The sequence below is a fragment of the Sabethes cyaneus genome, chromosome 2 (assembly GCF_943734655.1).
Source record: "Sabethes cyaneus chromosome 2, idSabCyanKW18_F2, whole genome shotgun sequence".
NCBI lineage: Eukaryota > Metazoa > Arthropoda > Insecta > Diptera > Culicidae > Sabethes > Sabethes cyaneus.
Window position 1 is genome coordinate 125,260,174 of NC_071354.1, and position 19,626 is coordinate 125,279,799.

Genomic DNA, 19,626 nt, shown 5'->3' on the forward strand with positions numbered 1-19,626 from the left:
TTTTCCAAGTTTTAGGGGTGTCATTGAAACGATGTTTTGTTAGAAAATTTGTTCGAAGTGTTACGTCTGTTAGTCTGTGATATTACATTCTACATGCGGAACTAAGATTTAGGTCGGTTAGCCGAAGTACGCGTCAAACCACCTACCCATGGGGGGGGGGCGCATGTAAACAGGCGAAACTACATAAAACAAGGCGAAGTAGCACTTGGCGAATCTCATTGTCTCATTGTCATGCTTTGAGGCTCGTTTCAACGGTTTCAACAAGAAAACTTAGAAATTGAGCATGAATGCACAGATTTAATACAGTATAGTTGGGAAACTATATGATTGCTTTATTCGACACCAATTTATGTCTTTAAATACGATTTTTCTCACTTTTATTTAAATTACGACTTGAAAATGTACTTGCAAATTATCACAATGATTCTCCTCATTGTATACATTTTGCTAGTTGCGCCCTAATCGCAAATTACTCCGGAATTTTATACCAACTGACATGTCGAACAGTTATTCTATTTCTATCTACAACTTCAGGTTTGACCACTATCCCTGAGCCACCAGGAACTGATTCAGATGCACTTGGATGTAACAAATGTGTGATAAGACTTTAAATACGATCAACATTCATCGAAGTATGGTTTTATCGGTTTTGTTGACTTACGAGAAAAGTAGTGATATTGGCATAATTTCTGAACTCGCTCTTCCATTCAAACAGAATTGAGCTCGAAACACTATTACTAATTTATGAATTCCTAAATTACCTGGTATGAGCCACAATGTTATTCTTCTTTCGAAAAAAAAAAACAGTTTTTTACACATTGTCCATTTCAACCCAGCGGGTTTCACCCCAAATAAAATTTTGATGCCAAAAAATCATTATTTCATATTTTAGCAAAACTAAATTAGAGACAATAGTTAAACTCAGCTGGTAAACAGAAAACAAGTTAATCTTAGCATACTATTCAACTTTTCTAAGTTTTTATGCATAAATTTTGGGATATTGGATGATTTGTTTAGGTTGTCCAAATTCCCTACACCATACGTTTATTTCGGTGTTACCCCGATGCATAACAAAAGTAACAGAATAATAGTCAAAATTACTTGATATTACCATGAAAGGTGGTAAAATTGCCTGAAAACATGTAGCTTGTAGAAGATTCATGGTAAATTTGAATAGCTTTTTCATGCATTCATGTATGAAAAGTATTTTCAAAACACGTTTTCAAAAAAATGGTACGAAATGGTGGTCGCATTCTACAGCGTAGTTTGCAATACAAGGTCTTGGCATAAAAATTTAAGCTATTTCCGAAAACTATCGTATTAAATTATACTTACCAATAATCTACAAAAGCAGCAAGAAGTACGATAGTACGATACACTTATATCCTTATATTATCGGTATCAACTTTGTATCGGCTTGTGTTTATAATAGGATGACATTGTACACTCTTAAATATTTTCAGCTATAAATAATAGAGTGACTATATACAGAGTGGCGACATGCAGAGATGCCAGAAGTGAAGACATGTCTTTTAAATGGGCGGAAAGGGCGGAAAGCCGAAGGAAGACAAATGAAGACATTTTTCCTTGATTCGTGAAGACTTTTCCAAAAATCACCTGGCATCCCTGGCGACATGTCATCCCAAATGTATATGCAATGTAGAGTGACTATATACTATATATAATGCAATATAGAGTGACTATATACTATATATAGTATACTATAGTATACTATATATAGTACCGTGGACCCCCGTTCGTTTGGCCATTTTTAATCTGAACACTTTTTAATCTGAACCCCGCTGGTTTGCACGACGTGCAAATTAAAAATGGTTCAAATGTCATTCTCAACATAATATCATTTGTTTATGCAGACAATGCACATAAACACGATTTATTTGTACAGACCTAGCGTGTTTAATCGGTTTCACATTTCGTTTTCCTAACGATTAAGATAGAAATTCGATCGGAAAATGCAATATTCGCACTTGCAACTGCCGACTAAAACAAACCACCAAAACAATAACAAAGAGCAGGGCGGCCAGTTCACAGCGGTTTCAGTATATTTCGGGTTACCAGTTTTTCAAATTAAAAAGTAACCCCGTTAGTTTGCATGAGGAACCGTTCAAACGAACGTGGGTCCACTGTATATAGTCACTCTACATTGCATTATACATTTGGGATGACTACATGTCTTTTAAATGGGCGGAAAGGGCGGAAAGCCGAAGGAAGACAAATGAAGACATTTTTCCTTGATTCGTGAAGACTTTTCCAAAAATCACCTGGCATCCCTGGCGACATGTCATCCCAAATGTATATGCAATGTAGAGTGACTATATACTATATATAGTATACTATATTGATTCGTGAAGACTTTTCCAAAAATATATATAGTATACTATATATAGTATACTATATATAGTATATAGTCACTCTACATTGCATATACATTTGGGATGACATGTCGCCAGGGAATCCAGGTGATTTTTGGAAAAGTCTTCACGAATCAAGGAAAAATGTCTTCATTTGTCTTCCTTCGGCTTTCCACCCTTTCCGCCCATTTAAAAGACATGTCTTCACTTCTAGAGTGACTATATACTATATATAGTATACTATATATAGTATATAGTCACTCTAATGCAATGCGGTTTTCCAAGGCAAGTAGCTGGCAGACAGCCATGTTTTCGATGCCAAGATGTTATTGTGCATTTACTTGATCGATGGATTCCGAGGGGAGTTCAGATATTGTTTCAAACGTTCAAAAGGTAAAAAATGACTAAATTGGCAACACAATGTAATGTTTTATCGCCATAACTGGCAACACAGGCTCATTGCGTTTCTGCTTTTCTGCGTCGCAACCTTAATCGTGACTTCGTGTTAATCATACAAAAGCATTAAACAAATTGTTTTCGAATACGAACGTTATTGCTTTGTTATTGCTTGTTTGGATAATGAAGGATAAACTACACTTTATTCACTATGAAATTTCGGCAAACCGGCGTTGAAAATACAAATTCATTTCATGCTGAATTTCATTCCGTTTCTTCTGATAGAACGGTAATTCCTAGGTTTATTTACTTTGCTCGATTGGTTCCAATAATGAAACAGCGATGATGACACAATTTGACATTTTATTTGTCAAAAGCTAAAAACGACCCTTTTTACGACCGTTCAGAAACACGACTGTTTCAACCACCCCATTGACATCTCTATATCGAGCTGCAGTGAACGTCAGCGACAGCATGTCCGGGGCTCAAAATTTGACAGCGGGCCCAAATCAGACTGCTGGCAGTTGAGTGAAATGCAGTGCTGACATGGTATCTCATTTTCGCACACACGAGATGTTGGCAGCGAAAACATGGTTGCCTGCCTACGGGGTGGTTTCAACCGTCGTGTCCAGTAAGGGAATGCGCGCACAATAGCGTTAGCGTAAACGAGAAATCATATATTCGCCACTCTTCACACGAGTTAGCTCTTCAGCTGTCAGTGGGGCCCACGACTCCTGAGCCCGCCTGATGTTAGACCGACTAGAACCGACTACGATGGCTCTTTAGTAGGGTGATTATTTAGAGCCGACCTACGGAAGCAGACGAAATAGGCTGATTATTCGGGAGATAAAATTTATCGATACAGACGAAATAGGTGGATTGATTGGTGCAAGCAATTGGGCTCCCTACTAAAACCGACTAAATCGGGGAAGAAATTGGATGCCAAAATAAGTAAATTAAACTAAATAGGCGAATTAACCGAGGCAGAAAATTATGCAACCTACGGAACTAGACGAAATAGGAGGATTAATAGATGTATGAAATTGGGTTCCATACTAAAATCGATTAAATCGGAGGAGGAATCGGATGACGAAGTAAGTAAATCAAACTAAATAAGCGGATGAATTGAGGCAGAATGTTATGCAACCTACGCAACCCAACGAAAGAGGTGGAATGATAGGTGTATACAATTGAGTTCCCTACCAAATCGGAGGAGGAATCGGATGACGAAATAAGTAAGTCAAAATAAATAGGCGAATTAATCGATGCAAAAAATTATGCAACCTACGGAACTAAACGAAATAGGTTGATTAATCGGGATATAAAACTGATCGTTTAGTTCCGTAGGTTGCATAAATTTTTGCATCGATTAATCCGCCTATTTATTTTGACTTACTTATTTCGTCATCCGATTCCTCCTCCGATTTGGTAGGGAACTCAATTGTATATACCTATTATTCCAACTATTTCGTCGGGTTGTGTAGGTTGCATAACATTATGCCTCCATTCATCCGCCTATTTAGTTTGATTTATTTACTTCCTCATCCGATTCCTCCTCCGGTTTGATCGATTCAAGTCCAATTTAGTGCTGGCGACAGAATATTAAACACCCTATAGTCGATCGGAAATCACATTGTCGATGTTCTTTTATCTTTTATTTAAAAAATTATTACACAACAAAGTCTCTGCTCGCTCAGTCTCTGCTTTCTTGCCAATGCGATTCTGTTCAAGCCGTATCCCGCATAATCAAAAACTATTGGCAAAACGGTAGGTATTATAAATGTACTATATGACTAATAGTGATTGTTCGTCATATAGTTTCATATCATTTGCTACCATTCGAAGTCATGGTTGTTTAACCATTGAGGTACGATATTGTATATAGTTAGTACTAAATAAATAGTAAGAACGAAATACCGACTATGTTTCCTATTGTTACCATTTGTTGTATAGTATCCCGCATAGTCAAATACCATACGCCAATGATTTTCCGTATAGTTTTCTAACCATTTGCTGTATAATCATATAACCATATGCAGACTATACCCAGCAATGGTTTTGACTATGTGCCAAATGGTAAACTGAGAAATAACCATTGTACGAACTAGTCGTTAGGTTTGGTTACCATACAAAAATGCTGATTTTCGCGAACAATTTTTTCGCGATACCATACTTGGTATGGTGGACATACAGTCGAAGAAATTGTACTAAAACTGCTACATATATAGTATTATTATGGTATTTCGGAAAAAAAAGATTCACATTGAATTACAGGGACAATGATAATTATATGGTCTCTAATGGTGCATGTAACATTGCACTAATGGTTCTGGCATAGTTAAATGATTGTACCAGGAAATCGTTGGCTTATTCTATTTAATGGTATAAAAATTGTTTTGTAATAAAATAGGATTCATTTATTTTCTCATAAATTGTACAAAAAATTTGTGAGGATGCCGAACAACACTGCGGCAATATATGTTCACTTCGCCAACCACGAATAATGTCCCAACGTGAAAGATGTTTCGACGACAATATTGAAGCGACCCGTAATGAGTGTCGGCGACGAGTAGCTCAGGACTGAATGAAGTGGAGACGAGTTTCTGATACGGCTGACCCCGACGGCTGTAGCCCATGAAGAAGAATACGTGGCCAGAGTAACCCTTCTTGTGTACACATTTTTGTGTATCGATGTGTACTCTGGGTCTTTTAGAAATTATCTATAATAAGAAAAGAAAAACTATATGATATGAATTAAATAAAATCATATTTAGTATGTTTTACCTACATTTTTAATATTGTTTATCGGAGGAGTTGACGACGCACAACATCTCACTTGAAAATTGTAAAACAAAATGGCTGTTTTTGCATTGAGCATACTATACAACAAATGGTAACAATAGGAAACATAGTCGGTATTTCGTTCTTACTATTTATTTAGTACTAACTATATACAATATCGTACCTCAATGGTTAAACAACCATGACTTCGAATGGTAGCAAATGATATGAAACTATATGACGAACAATCACTATTAGTCATATAGTACATTTATAATACCTACCGTTTTGCCAATAGTTTTTGATTATGCGGGATGCTCAATGCAAAAACAGCCATTTTGTTTTACAATTTTCAAGTGAGATGTTGTGCGTCGTCAACTCCTCCGATAAACAATATTAAAAATGTAGGTAAAACATACTAAATATGATTTTATTTAATTCATATCATATAGTTTTTCTTTTCTTATTATAGATAATTTCTAAAAGACCCAGAGTACACATCGATACACAAAAATGTGTACACAAGAAGGGTTACTCTGGCCACGTATTCTTCTTCATGGGCTACAGCCGTCGGGGTCAGCCGTATCAGAAACTCGTCTCCACTTCATTCAGTCCTGAGCTACTCGTCGCCGACACTCATTACGGGTCGCTTCAATATTGTCGTCGAAACATCTTTCACGTTGGGACATTATTCGTGGTTGGCGAAGTGAACATATATTGCCGCAGTGTTGTTCGGCATCCTCACAAATTTTTTGTACAATTTATGAGAAAATAAATGAATCCTATTTTATTACAAAACAATTTTTATACCATTAAATAGAATAAGCCAACGATTTCCTGGTACAATCATTTAACTATGCCAGAACCATTAGTGCAATGTTACATGCACCATTAGAGACCATATAATTATCATTGTCCCTGTCATTCAATGTGAATCTTTTTTTTCCGAAATACCATAATAATACTATATATGTAGCAGTTTTAGTACAATTTCTTCGACTGTATGTCCACCATACCAAGTATGGTATCGCGAAAAAATTGTTCGCGAAAATCAGCATTTTTGTATGGTAACCAAACCTAACGACTAGTTCGTACAATGGTTATTTCTCAGTTTACCATTTGGCACATAGTCAAAACCATTGCTGGGTATAGTCTGCATATGGTTATATGATTATACAGCAAATGGTTAGAAAACTATACGGAAAATCATTGGCGTATGGTATTTGACTATGCGGGATCCCCTCGTCTAATGGCTTTAGCAGGTAGACTATATCCTGAAACTCAGATTTTTATTGTTGATTCACTGTTAAAATTAGCAATTGCAATACCTTATGGCTCCTCGGCCGCTTCAGTAGCAACAAAAATGTTACCAGTTCGGACGCCATTTGAAGAACGCCCGCAGGATAATCTTTTATATCCAAATGAAAGCCATCGACTTGTTTGGTTTTCACTGAAATCAATGAACTAGGTTATATATAATTCAAGAATTTATTGCACATCCGAAACATACTTCCCAAAATTTCCGCTGCTCCATTTCTGCTCACAAGAACCTCCTTTTCTAAGTAGACTGTAAGCGTAACTAGGAAAATTGCCCGCTGGCTAAGAAAGTGATCGTTGTATCGGTAGTACTGCCCTGCCGGAATCAGAGCGGCTAAACCTGGTTTAGACCCAGGTTCGGCAGCTGCATCCTTGATAAGTTTGCAATCTACGTTTTATCTTTAGCTATGCAATGGCCTCCGATGGTACCGTCACTGTCAACTGCAAATAAAGCACAATTCAAACCGCTCGTACGTACGAAAACACTTTGTAAAAATTATTGACTAAATTGGATTACACTCGAACTTAGTAAAATTACCAACTATTGATGCAAACTCCACAAACATCATCCCATAGCGCCATTTCCTCGATACTCAGATTTGTCAACAGGTATATACAGGTATTTATATACAGACTCAATCGATTTTTCGACCGATTTAATAGAGACCCTACGATAACAGACTAAATTCGCCAATAAATCGGGTTACGGGTCGGGTGACGAAAACCGATCCCGTTTGATGATTGATCGGTGCACTTAATTGGCAAACTAATCCTTGCAACCTAAACCGACTCTCTGACCGATTTAATTAATACCCTACGATAACAGATTAAATTCACCAATAAATCGGGTTACGGGTCTGGTGACGAAAACCGATCCCGTTTGATGATTGATCGATGCAATTTATTGGCAAACTAATCCTTGCAACCTAAACCGACTCTTTGACCGATTTAATCGGTACCCTATGATAATAGATTAAATTCGCCAATAAATTGGGTGACGAGTCGGGCGACGAAAACCGACCCCGTTTGATGATTGATCGGTGCGCTTAATTGACAAACTAATCCTTGCAACCTAAACCGACTCTTTGACCGATTTAATTGATACCCTACGAAAACAGATTAAATTCGTCAATAAGTCGGGTGACGAAATGAACCTACCTACGAAACCCGACGATGTAGGTTGATTAGTAGGTTGATGTCTTAAGGCACCCTATTTTGTCGGTATAGATGCGTAAAATGCCATCTGTCAAACTTTTTATGGGGACTAAATAGGGGGAAAATTAGGAGGGTTTTTTATGGGGCACTTGGCACGTCCTGTCCTAGATTCAGCTAGAGTGACTATATACAGAGTGGCGACAAGTCATCCCAAATGTATGCAATGCGGTTTTTCCAAGGTTTTTCTTTCTCTTTCCTGCATACGCGTTGGATAGGTCGTCTGCTCGATTGGAATGACACTGACAGATAATTATCATTCCAATTTTGACATTGTCGCCACTCTGTATACAGTCACTCTAGATTCAGCTAGTGATGTCCGATTTTTTCAGTTAATCGATTAGTTAACAATCGATTACTTTTTAGGCGGCCAATAATCGACATCGATTAATCGGCGCTGCATAATCGATTAATCGAAATAATCGATTGGTTATAACCTTTACATCCTGTAACGGGGAGGGATGGGTTTTGGGGCAGGGAGCAGTGACAACCTTCACTTAAGCGCCAGGCAAGGATTAACTTGCCGTGAAGGAGCATGTTTAGCGATACAATCCCAGTCAGGCTAGAATACCTCAGGGCAGGTCCATCAAACGCTCAACTATAAACTTACGAACGAAATGCCGACTAACCTAACATCGGTTGAATCCGTTCGGCCGACTCAACAGGGGGACAAGAGCAACCATCGGCTAGTGCAGTGTCCCCTAGGCATCCTATACACTAACCTACCGGAGGCTAACTCGCGAACTGATCTGGGGGGGGCACATTCGGGGACTCACACTTTCCGAGGACACATATCGTAGCAAACACCATTTCGAGGGTTAACAGATCTTCATTTACACGTTTCGCTTAATCTAGTGGTTAGTTTTCTTCAGTTTTTCTTATGGCCTGCTGCTTCTTATCGACGAATGTTCCGATGTGATGTTCCGATGAACAGGTTACTGTGCTAGACTAGCGGTTTCGGAGACCGCTTACAGATAGCCCGTACCAGATACGGGGTGGGTGGCAAATGGTGAATCGAATGTTTTAGTTCGACCGGGTCCGACATCCGGTAGCCGGTACGAACGGTGATGAATCCACGGACAGTAACAATTGGTTATGTGGTGGGTATAGCATACGGTTGGCTCTTCGGCGATCGGTTCCTTTGATCGATGGTGTATAGGGCCACGGACGGTAGCAACTGCCTGCTCGGTCGGCGTGTTGCTCGGAGAATCGGATCACGCACTCGTGGTCGACACGTGTTGAGGCCGACTGACGACGGTCGCGCTCTCAAGATCTAAGGGAAGACCTCCGTTTGAAGGAGGGTTCTTTTCCGAATACTAGTTTACTTCGCTTCTCATGTATCACTTTGCGTCTTCTAACTTCTAGCCCTTTCCAATCTTGCGTGTCGTCTCTTAGGTGGTTATCTTTAAAATCGCTCATTCCCCAGACTGATTTGCCTGTTCTGTCAAGCACAGGACCTTAGGACGGGACCGACGATTCATCTTCGGCTAGTTTCGCCAGGTTCCATCCGGTAGGCATCAGCAGGGTTTGTTTACTGTCGCGGTACCCTAACCTTTTTTCGGGGATAACGGCAGGTAACGCGAACAGGCTTTTAGTGACGGTTGTGTGTGGGATTGGACAATAAGGTTTGTTACCTTATTTATTTTGTAACCTCGTTACAATCCCCGACACCAAAAAATAGTTTTGCGTCCCGTAGTACTGTCCACGAGTGTTTTGGAATGTGCAGTCAGACTTAGGCTAGTTACATAGAAATCGAGGAAAGCGCATTTTTTGGTTTTTGTATAGAAAAAGACGAAGGGTATTACCCAGTTTTCTAAAAATTCCTTACAAAATTCCGTGTCTGACAGACTGACAAATTTTCGAATTATCTTTTGACGGTGGCACAGTTAGTATCTAGATAAAGTTTAGTTTGGTTTTTAGGCTTCAGCGTGGTATTTAAATCGGCCTACTGCGTGCAAACTGGATGATTAAAAGCAAAGCCTAGGGGTTAAACACACACAGCCAGATATTAGAGTACAAGACAGTTACGGGGCTATTGCAACAATCCTACCACAGATAACAGACATCCAAGCTAGGCTTGGACCGTGTGTAAAAACTTGCAACGGTTTTTCGCAAGTGGCAATAAGCAGTATGGTGGCACTGCGATCACCTAAAATGTTCATTCGAAGACATGAGCGCAAACGCAATTTGAAGCCTGCTCACACTAACACAAAATCCTATATAGCTGGGGGCCCTAGTGTATATTAAAAGAAATCGACACCCGCTCGCTCATACAGGAAACCCCATAAGGTACACATTCGCGACTACGATGCTACACCCTACACGATCTCTTGTATACATATTCGAGACTACGAAGTTGCTGATATTTGTTTGGTTTTTGTAAGAAAAAAAGAGAAGGAAGTATTTTTGCTATTGTTTTCCCACAAGTTTTGACAATTCGGCATGGGTTTTCGTGTAAGTGCAAACAGGCTTGAAAATTTCATTCACTTTTGTAGTCACGAATTCGCGTTGAAAGCAGTAAAAGAGATTTCGTGGCTGCTCGCACTTACAGGAAACCTCGTAACGAACTGTCAACGTGTGAGTAACGAAAAAATCAAAAATATACTTCCCTCTTTTTTTCTCACGCCTGAACAATATCAGCAAAACCGCGAATCATCGATGTTTAGCTTTTTAGCGAGAAAAAAAACAGAAGGAAATATTTTACTTTTGACATCACGCACGCATTGCCAATCCACAATGAGATTTCGTGTGAGAGCGAAAAGAATTGAACATCCTTTTTTAGTTTCGCGGAAGAGCCTGCTCGCACTTGCACGAAATCTTAAACGGGAAGATAAACAAAAGGAAAAAATATTTCCTTCCTTTTTTGTCATGAACAAACCTCAAAATATCAGCAACACTTTGCAGAGCTGCCAGATATTTTTTAAAAGAATTATTCTTTATCGAATTTTAACGCCGAATCACGGAAACAATGATTTTGTGCATTCTGTTTCATCTATTTGGATTTATATTGATTTCTAATATAAACATATCTTTTAACCATGCCGTATTTATAATATATGTGTACAATATGTGGTAAGCTGAAAAAAGCGGGATATCTGGCAGCTCTGCCCAACACCAGCTGCAGGTATCGCAAGCGGGCGCTTCAATCACTTAAGAGAATGCAAGTGGCAATAAGCAGTTAGATGTCGCTAGAGTCATTTTACACACGGTTTACGAAGCTTTTTGTTCTAGCTTGGATGTCTGTTATCTGTGCTAGTACCCTCTGTTATGCATGTTGCGGAGTAACTTGCATTTGCAGGGCTTTATGCTGTAGGGTTTTGTACATTTGAATGGTTTTATACTGAAAACTCAAAGCAACACTTGCACGCCGCGGTGTGGCCATGTTGCGAAACATGCTTTTTTGAAAAATGAGTTGTTTTTGATTGGACGATGGAATTATCGCGAGTGTCTCGTCTGTTTGTCTGTGGTTTTACCATTGAATATGATTCATGTGTTATTCTTATGGAACTGTAGTGATTAGCACCAGGAGAATATCTATGTGTTCTGCACATTGAACGCACGTGTATGGTTTTTTCGGTGTACTTAAATGCTATTTTGGCAAAATATGCGGCTCTTTACTGCTAGCCCTCTTATAGTGCTGACAATGCTTATTTGCAGCTAGTTACCAATAAGAAGCCAGGATGCCAATTTACAACAGTTATGCAGGCAAAAGGCTAATAAACAGCAACCTGCAGTATAAAACGCCAGGGATGCTAATAAACGATTGATTTACTGCTTATACTAATGCACCGAAAAAACTATACACGTGCGTTCAATGTGCAGATCACATAGATATTCTCCTGGTGCTAATCATTAGTTTCATAGGAATAACACATGAATCATATTCAATGTTAAAACCATGGGTAAAACACTTTCAGATGACCTGATATTCACATCAACTCATCGTGAAAGCCACGTGAATTTCAAATAGAATGACGTTTCATCAGAGTTACCCTTTAATTCGACGTGTAAAACCAGTGAAATATTTTTTTTTTAAAGTTATTTATTCTTAATGTATCTGATCCCTCTTGTTGCCACCTTACAGACCAAGCTTTGTAGAATAAGTTAAATACTAGAGGTCTATTTCACATATGTCGAAAAATTTGGCTATAGTCTTATAAATTTTACAATTTTTTGATTTAAGCGCATCAAATGTGTTACAGGGCACTTGTTTCTTTGTTAAAAGCTCCAACAGCTCTCGCCGGTTGTCCTCGAGTCTTTGACAGTTGAAGATCAGATGGCCTGGGTCTGCTAGCTGTGCACCACATGTACACGATGGATCCTGGACGATGTTATTTCTCCAAAGATGCGCCGGTAAGCGCGAGTGATTGGAGAGTAGTTTACTACAGATTACAATTTCTCGGCGATTTAGTGTTAGATCTTGAAACCACGGTTTATTACTTACATCCGGCAAGAGGCTATAGCAATTTCTACCCATTCGGCCTGTATTCCACTGTTGCTGCCACCTGGTGGTCGCCGCTCGTCGATAGGGATAGCTGAAATCGCTAAATGTAAATTTGTACGTTTCAGGTTTCCCCAGTTCCGTGGCGCGCTTTGCTTCTGTATCCGCGATTTCATTGTGAGTGATACCTTCATGTGAGGGTACCCATAGGAAATCTATGGATTTGCCTTCTCTACTACATCTTAGGATGAGGTCTTTAACTATAAACCAGACTCTTGGTGCTACAGCATCAGCATTCAGATTATCAAGACTTTTAAGGCAGCTCAGACTGTCTGATACAATCAGATAGTTTTCTGCAGCCAGAGGTTGTATCCGTTCTAATGCCTTAGCTAATGCTAAAAATTCGGCGTTGAAGATAGTTCGGTTAGCATCTAACTTAAAAAGTTCTGCCTCACCTAAATTATCGATCACTGCATAGCCAACCCCGGTGGCCGTTTTAGAACCGTCCGTCGCGAATATGTGATGATTGTTGTAAATAGTTACTCTGAATATGATCTTCCGCAATTTGCTTTATTCGTACACCACTTGGACGTTGCTTAATTGCAGCCTGGAGTGACGTGTCTATCATAATCATTGTTCGTGCAACTTCCAGGGGATATTCGAAACAGGGAAATCTTTCCTCAATGCCTACATCAGGAGCGTACTCCAGTAGATTATTTATAATCTCAGTGAAGTCAGAGTTGGGCAAGTATTCTCTATACGCACTAACATACTGATTATACCACTCACTTTGTGTGATTCGTTTCATAAGGAACTTTTCACTGGCTATTCTTCTTCTCTCTGCCATGCCATGAGACCAGAGAGAACTTCCAAAGATCTAGTATGTGTTGTTTTGGTTGAACCCAGGCATATGCGTATACACTGCCATTGTATTCTATTCAGTATCATTGCATCTCGTTGTGTGATGTTTCCAAAAAAAAATGCAACCGTATTCCAAACATGACCTGATGCATGCTTTATAGATGCAGAGCATAGCCGCAGGGTGTGATCCCCACTTTTGTCCACTGATACTTCGCAGGAAGTTGATATACGGGGTAACTTTTTTCTTCACTGCATAACAATGTGCACTCCAGGAAAGTCTGGGCGTTAAGTGTAGACCCAGCAGTTTGATGGATTTTTCGTATTCGAGCTCTTGATGACCAATCCGAAGCTTCGATGTATGATCAGGATCTGCATTCCCGAATATCATTGCGCTGCACTTATTTGGTGATATTTCCAGTCCTATCTTGCATAGCCCTTCGATTAGCATATCAACACCGCGTTGTAGAATTGCAACATTGTCTTCAGCTGACAGACCAGTTACTTCTAGCGTCACGTCGTCAGCAAAATCAATGACAACCACATCTTGGGGTAGCGTGTTCAAACAGTTTGTTATGAAAATATTGAAGCACAGTGGGCTGAGCGGTGATCCTTGGGGCAGTCCTGCCCACACTGTACGCTTGATAACCGTTGCTTCATCTATGGTTCCCACTACAATTCTTTCACGGAAAAGTGCCGTCACAGCATTGACGTATTCTTCTGGGATCCTCTTCTCCTCTTCTGTTGGGTACTCTCACCACTGCGTCCATTATTTTGAACTATTGTGGTATGCCCCATTGTCTCTTTTGCTGTACGCTTCAGGCTTACCTATCACTTATTGAAGAAGTGGTAGGCTGGAAGCTGGAGCGAGACAGGTGCCAATCAGGGATGACTTGGTTTATAAACCTTATAGTCCTGATCGGCGACGCAAACCAGATCTCCCTAGGCTCTAGTAGGGCCTTTTTGAGATACTGCAGTCTGCGTCCTATTAGTGCTCCACAATTGCAGAGTAAGTGTTCCGAGGTTTCGCTCTCGGTATTGCACAGGCGACAAATATCTTCTTGCACGAAACCGAGATTCCGAAGATGATATTTACTCGGGCAATGTCCTGTCACCAGACCGGTAAACGTGCTGAGGTCTCTCTTATTGAGACTCAGCAGCTTCTGAGTAACCTTAATACTAGGCATTATAAATTTCTTTGATTGTTTGAGCGACTGTACAGCCATCCAATTGGCCATAATCATTCGGCTCTCCCATTGTTTCAACCCACTTTTCATCACACAGTCCGAGATACCGCAGAATGGATCCGGACCTGTGAATGGAGAGTTAGAACCACATTTGGCTAGTTCGTCTGCGACTTCATTTCCGTCTATTCCGCAATGACCAGGGACCCAGTACAGGTTCACCGAGTTTACCTGGCTCAGTTGCCGTAAGAGACAAATGCAATCCCAGACAAGTTTTGAGAAACACTTAAAAGCTTTAAGCGCTTTTAGTGCCGCTTGACTGTCAGAGAAAATGCAGATATTGGCATGTCTGTATTTCCTTTTGAGACAGACGTTTGCATTTGCACATTCTATTATAGCTGCTATCTCAGCCTGGAAAACTGTTGGCCAATCACCCATTGCTATAGATATTCTAGTTCTGGGGCCGTACACTCCAGCACCCGTTTTGACTCCCACCTTTGATCCGTCGGTATAGAACTTGATTGAACCACTGCGGACGCTAGGTCCCCCCTCGTCCCAGACCGAACGTGATGGTTCGTTCACCGTGTATGGGATGTCGTAGTTGGTTCTAGCTTCCATCCAATCACTGTTCATTTCCGCAACTGGGCCAACAGGTAGAAGTTTCAGGATACTCAAGTGTCCGATTTTATCCCCGTCGAGTATTGTTTTCCATCGTTTAAGTGTTAGGGCGCTTTTCTTAGCCTCTAACTGAACGTGTTGATTCAGAGGTAGCAGGTGGAGAATAGCTTCTAGAGCCTTCGAAGGTGTGCTTTTCATTGCTCCGGTTATGGCCATGCATGCTAATCGTTGAAGTTTGTTTAACTTTTTAATAGCCGTGGCTTCTGAAGTTTTTGGCCACCATACCAACGAAGCATAAGCTATCCTAGGTCTCACAATGGCGGTGTAGACCCACAACACCATTTTTGGTTTGAGGCCCCATGTTTTTCCCACCATTTTTGAACATACCCATAGGGCAGTGTTTGCCTTGCTGATTATTGAATCTAAGTGTGCGTTCCAAGATAATTTAGCGTCTAGGATTACTCCCAGATATTTAACTGAGACGCTGCATTTAATTTCTTCTTTCCCAAGGTGCAGAGACTGTAACTCCAGTTTTCTCTTCCTAGTGAAAGGAACAATGGTTGTTTTTGAAGGATTAATGCCCAGGCCTTCTTTACTACACCAAGATAGTGTAAGGTTTAAGGCCCTTTGCATTCTATCCGATATCACGTCGTCGAATTTTCCACGAACCATGATGACTAAATCATCAGCAAAGCCCACAACTTCGAAACCTTTTGCCCCTAAGCTTCTCAGCAGATCATCATCTACTAATGACCAAAGAAGGGGTGAAAGAACCCCTCCTTGTGGGCAACCTTTGGTTGCAGTCACCGTTGTTGAGAGCCCTCCTAGCTCCGAGGTGATTTGCCTATGTGTGAGCATACTGTGGATCCATTCGACTATACAGTTATCAAACTGTCTTTTCTTCATCGCATTTACCATTGATAAATGAGAAGCATTATCAAACGCCCCTTCGATGTCGAGAAACGCGCCTAATGCTGTTTCTTTCGTTGAAAGAGACTTTTCAATTTTTGTCACGAGCGTGTGTAGTGCTGTGATTGTAGATTTCCCAGCTTGGTAAGCAAACTGGTGTTTCGATAATGGATATCTGATCATGTATTCAGACTTAATGTATTCATATAATACCTTCTCCATAATTTTCAACAATATTGATGATAAACTAATTGGTCTGAAGACTTTTGGATGTGATTTGTCACGTTTTCCTGGTTTTGGTATAAATACAACTTTTACCAATCTCCATGTAGACGGAATATGATTTAGTATCAGACTTGCCTTAAAAATCTCGATTAGAGATGGAATTAGCGCTGATTCTCCATTTTGAATCTGCGCTGGGAAAATCCCATCTGCATCTGCCGATTTAAAAGGTTGAAAGGATCTCACTGCGTTTTCCATCCTAGCCCTAGTGAAAGCCATCCCTGCGACTTTGGTTGCAATCTCTTTTGTTCTCTCAGATCCCGAAGAGTTTCTTTGAGAACATCCTATGTCACAATCAGAGTCCGAGCTGGCAGCAGCATGAGCTGAGGAAGATCCCGGAAAGTGAGTCCCCATCATTAAGTCTAGTACTTCAGTCGGAGATTTTGTGAACGAACCGTCATCTTTCTTGAGAGTACCGAGTCCGTTCGAATGATCCTTAGCAAGAGTCTTGTTAAGTCTTGCCACAATTGGAGTACTTTCAATGCTTTCACAATTGTGTACCCAAGATTTCCTTTTTGATCGTCTTAGTTCTTTGCTATATTCGGTTAGAGCTCTCCTATATTGAGTCCAGTCCGAAGTAATCTTTGCTCTATTGAACAGTTTTCGCGCCATTTTGCGAAGCCGTTCGAGCCTTCTGTTCCACCAGGGAACATTCCTAGTTGAAGTAACCCTTTTAAGTGGACAATTACTGTTATAAGCAGAGACTATCGTTTGGTTTAAGACCTTTGAGGCCGACTCAAGTTGTTGAACCGACCTAATTCTTGTAGTGAGGTTTTTCGTTTCGAGCTCAAGCGCATACCCAGGTAACCAATAAGCATTAAAATAAGCAGTAAATCAGTCGTTTATTAGCATCCTTGGCGTTTTATACTGCAGGTTGTTGTTTATCAGCTTTTTGACTGCATAACTGTTGTAAATTGGCATCCACAATTCTATTTAAATTCTTTTTGTTGGTAACTAGTTGCAAATAAGCATTGTCAGCATTATAAGAGGGCTAGCAGTAAAGTAGCCGCATATTTTGCCAAAATAGCATTTAAGTAGCATTTAAGGCAACTTAAATGCTTATTGGCTTGTTTTTAAATTGCATTGGAAATGCTTATTGGTTACCTGGGTACTGATCCCAGTTGGTTTTCCTAGGATCTCGATATGCGACCTGTGACACTAGGCCACCCACCCATTCAAAAATAATGTGCCTATGATCAGACAGCGATGCTTCATCCGACACGTGCCAGTTCTGTATTTTCTCTGAAATTACTGGACTGCACAGGGTCAGGTCCAAGACTTCCTCCCTGATAGCATTAATGAATGTTGGTTCATTGCTTCTATTAGCAATATCGATATTGTTTGACGAGAGAAATTCTAAAAGGCACTCACCTCGATTGTTGATGTCAGTACTTCCCCACAGAGTGTGATGAGCGTTGGCATCACAGCCGATGATAAAGTCTTTGTTGACTTCTCTGCAATATTTTACAAACGCCGCAACCTCTTGAGTGGGAGCCTCAGGACAATCACCAGGAAAATAGGCCGATGCTATGATAATATCGGATTTTCCCCTGGCGGTTGGTACCTCAACTCTGATCGCGACGATGTCTCGTTTAATGAACTCTGTAATGGGAAAACAATTAATATTTGCATTAACCAGGACAGCAGCTCTCGGAGAGTCATGCTTGTCATCATAGTATAACTTACATGTTCTTGTTTGAATACCTTGTATTCTTCCTTTGTAGACCCAGGGCTCTTGAATCAAGACCAGGTCCACAGCATCTTTGATAAACCTCCTGGAAAGTACGCCCGATGCAGCTTTCGCATGATGGAGGTTTATCTGCAGAACCTTAGTGTTCTGCATTTTTTTGAATTTTCCGCTCACTAGCATTTGGGAGAGACGGATTCCCTGGTGGTTTAGACCTCATGGTGGCAGTTTTCTTACTGCCAGTACCCGAACTCGGTTTGAATCGAGGGGGGGGCTGGCTTCGAGTGGTTTCACTTTTTCCACGGATCTTACAGGAGTTACCTGGGCCACTTGTGGAGACCACTATTTTGGTTCCACTCGGCCCTGGCACCGCCATACTGTCAAGATCCATGGGCATGGGAGACTCACCTCGATGAGTCTTCTCTTTACCAGAATCACTGTTGGGAGCCATTTGAGCATTCTGTGGAACCTCCTGTTTGGTTCCAGTAGCTCCATGGATCCCCTGGTTGTTAGGATTCTTGGAGTTTTGAGACTCAGCGCCAGCGGACCCTTGATTCACTTTGACTTCGCTAGTACTGGCCTCAGAGATTTGTGCCTCCATAGGCTGACTTGTGATTTGACGTTGCCTCGGAGTTGTTTTTTTCAGCCGGGTTTCGCCGAACCGAAAATTTATGATGAAGTCTTTATTCACGAGTTGACGCCTAGAAGCTTCATCAATTGTTAGCGACCAATCCGCATGTTTCCCATTGGGATTAGTTCGCTGCAAAATTCGCCATTTGTCAGTAACTAGATTCTCATTCTGACTCTCTATGAGTCCTCTGATTCTCTCGTTATCGAATGACGCGCTTTGTGGGAAGAAAGCATGATAGATTTCTGGACGCGGAATGTTCTTTGCATCCAGAGCAACGAGTCTTGATCCTTCCCATAGAGATAAGCCAGGAACCACTTCCTTCAACCACTCCGAAGTCTCCTGGTCTTTACAAGAAAGAACCAGGTACCCGGACTTGTACGAGCAGTTAAAGAACTTAGGTTTAACCTGCTCGTTACGTTGTTGCTCTATGGCTGTTAGTAGAGCATCTTGTATCGAATCCAGTTGTGCCGTACTCAGTTCAGTGCTGGGATAGTCCTCAGAGAGGATCCCAACTCTGATCTGACTTGCGGCCTCCCTGTAGGAGACACCAGTAGTGGAGTCCGAGGGAAGCTTGGGGGCTTCTCTCGTAGACCTCACTCCTGTTCCCCCCCTTCGAGCGGGATGGGTGGTTTGCTTTCGCACGACCTGTCCCACTCGCTCTCTAGGATTTAGAATTCGCTTCTGTTTTTTGGGGATCGGCTTTTCTCCGCTGCTAGGCAACTCCGATCCTCGTTGCCTTTTACCTGACACAGAAGCAGATTGAGCTAACACTTGCTCCCGTGCCTCCTTTGCAGGAAGCCCAGAGGCAAGCAAACTCTTTAATTTCTTTTTCTGAGCTTTTGTCAGGTTCCGTTTCCACGGAATTTCATTCTCAGCTGGACCTTCCGCTTTAGGTCCAGATCTGATTGTGACGGTTATTCCGTCGCTTTCATCATCCG

At 40.9% G+C, this 19,626-nt stretch overlaps 1 protein-coding gene and 1 long non-coding RNA gene across 3 annotated transcripts in view; one reads left to right on the forward strand and one right to left on the reverse strand.

Annotated features, from left to right (window-relative positions):
- Positions 1 to 1,440, reverse strand: part of LOC128734139 (vacuole membrane protein 1) — a 118,192-nt gene extending 116,752 nt beyond the window's left edge. Inside the window, exon 1 of the mRNA XM_053828175.1 lies at positions 1,336 to 1,440. The gene's annotated coding sequence lies outside the window, so the exon portion shown is untranslated. The remainder of the gene's footprint in view (positions 1 to 1,335) is intronic.
- Positions 1,441 to 3,594: 2,154 nt separating this feature from the next.
- LOC128737692 (uncharacterized) lies at positions 3,595 to 6,309 on the forward strand. 2 transcript variants are annotated; one of them, XR_008412045.1, is made up of 3 exons: positions 3,595 to 3,803; positions 5,907 to 5,953; positions 6,022 to 6,309. It is a non-coding gene; the product is annotated as an uncharacterized LOC128737692 (long non-coding RNA). The 2 variants fall into 2 exon arrangements; XR_008412046.1 differs by lacking the exon at positions 3,595 to 3,803 and adding an exon at positions 4,239 to 4,535 and having other exon boundaries at positions 5,848 to 5,953.
- Positions 6,310 to 19,626: the final 13,317 nt, after the last annotated feature.